Genomic DNA, 5805 nt, shown 5'->3' with positions numbered 1-5805 from the left:
TCACCAATGGGGGCAAATCCCCACCATCAGCACCCGACCTCACCAATGGGGGCAAATCCCCACCATCAGCACCCAACCTCACCAATGGGGGCAAATCCCCACCATCAGCACCCGACCTCACCAATTGAGGCAAATCCCCACCATCAGCACCCAACCTCACCAATGGGGACAATTCCCCACCATCAGCACCCAACCTCACCAATGGGGGCAAATCCCCACCATCAGCACCCAACCTCACCAATGGGGGCAAATCCCCAACATCAGCACCCGACCTCACCAATGGGGACAAATCCCCACCATTAGCACCCAACCTCACCGATGGGGGCAAATCCCCACCATCCGACCTCAGCAATGGGGGCAAATCGCCACCATCAGCACCCGACCTCACTAATGGGGGCAAATACCCACCATCAGCACCCGACCTCACTAATGGGGGCAAATACCCACCATCAGCACCCGACCTCACCAATGGGGGCAAATCCTTACCATCAGCACCCAACCTCACCAATTGGGGCAAATCCCCACCATCAGCACCCGACCTCACCAATTGAGGCAAATCCCCACCATCAGCACCTGACCTCACCAATGGGGGCAAATCCCCACCATCAGCACCCCACCTCACCAATGGGGGCAAATCCCCACCATCAGCACCTAACCTCACCAATGGGAGCAAATCCCAACCAACAGTACCTGACCTCATCTATACAGAAATATGGTGATTGTACTATTCAACACTTCTAGAACCAGCACCATATTTATGAAGGATTCAGAACTGTCCACCATTCTATTGGGGCTCATAGTGATCAGCACTCTAATATGGACGGCTGCTGCAGGAAATAGCTGCTATAAACACCACAATAATCAATGGGCAGCACCAATATCTCAGTGGTTAGCACTCTTTCCTTTGCAGCACGGCGGCCCCTGCTTTGAATCTCAGCCAAGACACTATCTGCATGGAGTTTGTCTGTTTTCTGCCACATCCTGAAAACATTCTGGTAGGGTAATTTGCCCCCCCTAGAAATTGGGAGTAGCTGGTGACAATGGTGGGCACATCAGTCTGTAAGGGACAGCTAGTGACATGACAATGGACTGTGTACAGCGCTGTGGAATATGTTGGTGCTATGTAAAGACAATTAATTGTCACTTCATGGTAAATACAGCATGGCATTCACTATTGATGTTCTCCGGTGAATAAAACCCGCTCCTATCATTAGTGGAGGATACAGAAGGGGGACCTGAATCTCAGGTGACTTCTTTATAAATAAGCCCTATGGAGAGGTCAGGGGCGGTTTTAGGGTGAACTGGGCCCCTGAATGATAGAATGGCAGAGGGGTTACTTAGCTGGCATGATGTGCATTAGGGCCCTCACTTTATCTTTGCCTGGGGCCACCATTGTTTCAAAAAACAACAATAGAGAAATGAGAAGGAAAGCCATGAAAGAACGAATAAAAGGAAGCGGATTCCCGGCACAGCAGCGGTTAGACTTTCCACCTGAGTCATGGCGGCACACGGCCCGGGGCGGCAGACGATGCCTCATACGAGGAGCGTTGTATGATGAATGTGATAGACGTGTGTGTACAGGACTCTCCAATACAATACGGCTGACGATGGCGTCTACAATTCCAGCGCTGCGTTCACAGCCCGACAAACGTCATCGGTGATCGGCACTTTCCCGGCAACCAAACAATACAATCATCATATACACAGTCAGTCTAACACAGGAGGACAACGGCAGCTGGCGCTACACACAGAGCGTTCATTGGCTAAACGTATTGGCGGTGCGATCGATTGGTGGTGGTGCCAACCAAAGCGCCAGCCCAGGTGCCCTCCAAACAATTCAGCAAAATACAGACTGCACCAAATAAACAATGAGCAAATTCAATTGTTAGATTTTTAGTTTCGTTTGGTGATTTTGGGGGGATTTTTAGTGTTTTTGAACTTTATTTGCTGCTTCTATTTTTTTCGCATTTTATTATATCTGTAAACAAAAACTTAAATTGCGTTGTTTTCGCGTTTTCTAATGTGGCCATATGGGAATAACGGGTGCAGTCACATGATTATTGTGTCACCCAGAAACGCGATCCCTGTGTGCGCAGTTCATGGCGCTCGTATTCCGTAGACGCAAACACGCCAGCGCTATAACATGCGATGCCGGGGGGTGAATGCAGATTGTTTGAGCTGCAGCTGGTCTGGATAGGCTGCACATCCATGCATGAAAATATGGGTGAAAGGGTCCTCAGGGGTCCCCCACACACAGCGGGGTCATGTGATCAGTGTGGTGATTGATTTCAGCCATTGATATCAGACCGAGATCAGACCTCTGGGTATAAATGACAGGAAATGTCGCTTTCCGCATCCCCTGCACCTGAAGCCCAGACCATGGTGCGGAATGAGGGGTCCCTTTAAGAAGCACTCCAGGCTGAGGACCCCTCCAGGAGAACAGAGCACAGGACACATATGGACCCCCCCAGGAGCAGCGGGGGAGGGGGTCTCATTAAAAAGCCCTCAATTTATAATAATTACTCTAATTGGCGCAATGTAAACATGTCGTCTCCCATTTCCTGAGTGCGCCTCACCCCCCCCCCTTCCCCCCTCCCTCTCCAGGATCAGCAGACAGCTTTAAACAAACTCTGCTAATTACCCCTCCAGCCCTAAATAAACTCCAGATGGGGCTCATTCCCCCCCCCCACTGGGAATATCGCCCGGTCATCAATAACCAATCGCTGATTTCTCTATAGGGATCGTTGTTTGCTAAGGGCCCCAATCCACCCGGAAGTGATCGTTCAGCCCGAGTCCGATGGGGTTCACAAATCCCCCCCCCCCCCATCACACCTCCAGCCCTAAATAAACTCATCCCCCCCCAACACTGGGAATATCGCCCGGTAATCAATAACCAATGGGACAATTCTCCATAGGGATCACAGGGCTCAGATCCCCTCCCCCCCAAGGCTGGGAAAATCAGTGATTCCTCTATAGGGAGCGCTGTCCCCCCAAAAGTGATGGTTTGGGTATAGTCGGAGTCTAAAAGGTTCCCAATTGCCCCCCCACCCACCTTTTCCCCATCACCACTTTATATTTTTTATCCCTCTGGGGGGCATCTTTCTGTTCTGGTTTTTTTCTGATTATTCGCTGATTTACTAAAATACATAAGAAGCTGGAGGCTGAACAAGCATGCAGCCAGTGAAGTCTGCACAGTCTGAACTCCAATGTAGGTATAAGAGGAGGAAACACTTTTGTAAGCAATGGCCCTATTGGTATTTTCATGATTTGGCCCCCCGGACTCCTCACAGCCACATTTTTGCCAACTCTTCAGTTTTCATTCTCTATCATTTACAAATAAGACTTTTGTTTGCTCGGTGACCCCGGGGTCACCTGATGAGCAAGGTGACACTTTGTAGAGTCAGCTCCTCCATCAATGATTACCCAGCGCCCGTCCATCAATCAGGCCGGACAGAGGCTGGTGGGCGGCAGGGCCCTGGGGGGGACAGCCGCTGATTGAAGAGGGGACACGCAGAGAAATGAGTACAGGATGGGGACACGCCTGGCCTTTATCTGCACATAATGAGCGGCCATCACACTCAGCATTGTGCCGACATCATCGCATTTCCTGATAGGAAGAGGGGGGCTGCATAACCACTGCCGGAAATAGGGGCAACGCGCCCGCCAAATCCCGACAACTGCTCATCAACTCTGCCACCATATTGCGTGTATACAGGTCCTCTTTATCAAGGACTTCTTCTGTTACCACCAAGGATAAAACCGATACTTTGTGAATGTGTCACCGGGGGGAAAGTGATTGGTGGTGTCGGCTTCATCGCTCATTTTTATTGGCCGAAAGTCAAGGTGGATAAAGGTTCAGCCAAAAATTACAAGATGAGAAAAAATTCCCACAATGCTTCTTTCTGCCACTAGAGGTCCCCAGGCCAGGATTAGTCACCTACTCTGAGCCCAGGACATCCTGAAGCCTCTGACTGGACAGTGAAGGGAGAAGAAGCACAGCAATGAGCTAATTCCTGTCTAATATCTACTCCAATCAGCATGCTTTTCTCAGCACATGAACTGATCGGCTCCTTGTGCTGCTTCTTCTTCTCACATTACAGCCCCACTGTATGCTGCTGCTAGGTCAGATCCAACATTTTACACTGCTTGTATTAGATGGAGGATCCATTCATGTCTTGTATCTGCCCAAAGTTCAACAGTAATGTGTTGTAAGTTTATTTATTTATTGTGTTTGGTGAGATTTCCCCCAGTAGTTTGTGTCTCTGCCCCTCCCACAATGGGGAGATTTCCCCCAGTAGTTTGTGTCTCTGCCCCTCCCACAATGGGGAGATGTTTGTGTCTCTGCCCCTCCCACAATGGGGAGATTCCCCCAGTAGTTTGTGTCTCCGCCCCTCCCACAATGGGGAGATTCCCCCAGTAGTTTGTGTGTCTTGGTGACAGGTTGGTGACCACTTTCTGGTTCCGCAGACCACTAAACTCACGGGCTCCTGACCCCGCATGCGCGGGAGGTTGGGTGTGACGTCATTGTGACATAGCCCCGCCCACTTTGGGACATAACCCGCCTATTCTCCCAGATCTGCGATGGGAGAGTAGGCGGGTTATGTCCAGAGACACAGCCCGCCCACTTCCCTGCACCTGGGACTAGTACGGGGACCATGGTCCGCGGCTCTAGCCGGTGCATCCCTCCACCAGCCAGAGACACAGACCACCAAAATTATCCCACGGACCACCGGTTGGCTGCTTTAAGAGGACCTGTTTGGGTCTACCTCACCTTGTTGGCCCTGTCACACGTGGGCGGAGACTCCTCATATAGAAAGAAATTTTCACCACTTTTATTATCAAATAATTTAATATAAAAAGTACTGAACAGAATGGAATCTTCACAATTGCATATATATAAATATATACATGTACTGTACAATGGGAAGTAACCGCGGTCTTCACAGTGCTATATATAAAAATGGCGCCCAGGGCAGAGAGGCGGTTACACTGGTCCGGGTACACGGCAGAAACGCACGTACGGAAATTCTGTTCACCGTGTATACAGCCCTATATAATGGCCACACACTTTATATCAGCCACATCATGGACGATCAAAAGTCATTGTCAGGACTTTATTGTGACGTCCAACTCATGGTCAAGACCAAAGTCTTTGGTAAGCTGTAGACCAACGGTAAGAGTGCATTGGTCTGTGTAGACCAAAGATGGTCAATCATTTGGTCACCTATAGGCCAACAATAATGGTCTAACGGCTCCTTGTAGGCCGATGGTAGCAACGGAATGGTTAACTGTGGGCCCAGGGTAAAAGTTTTAGAGGAAGTCCTGACTCTGCAGTCAAAAATTGTCATGTAGGTGTTACAGTCACTGGTGGTTTGTCCAATGGCCATCTTCTTTAATGACCACTTGTGGTTCAAGAAGGAGAGAGGGAACTCTCGTTGCAGTCTCTTGGGTAATCCTTGGCATGAGCTTGCAGTAAAACGGCACTGAAGGCACTCGGTAGCAGTCATATGAAGAAAAAGGTTGTAATCCAGAAGCCTTCGGGAGCAACATGTTCCAGTCCAACCATCCATTGGAGGCACTGGGTAGCCATTCATCCATCCATCAGAGGTACTGGGTAGCCGTCAACCCATCCATTGGAGGCACTGGGTTCACCTATCCATTGGAGGCACTGGGTCCACCCATCCATTGGAGGCACTGGGTAGCTGGCCACCCATCCATTGGAGGCACTGGGTCCACCTATCCAATGGAGCCACTGGGTAGATGTCCAACAATCCTTTGGAGGCACTGGGTAGTTTGTCCAACCAT

This window comes from Pyxicephalus adspersus, chromosome 2 (assembly GCF_032062135.1).
Source record: "Pyxicephalus adspersus chromosome 2, UCB_Pads_2.0, whole genome shotgun sequence".
Taxonomy (NCBI): Eukaryota; Metazoa; Chordata; class Amphibia; order Anura; family Pyxicephalidae; genus Pyxicephalus; species Pyxicephalus adspersus.
This window is presented reverse-complemented; position numbering follows the sequence as displayed.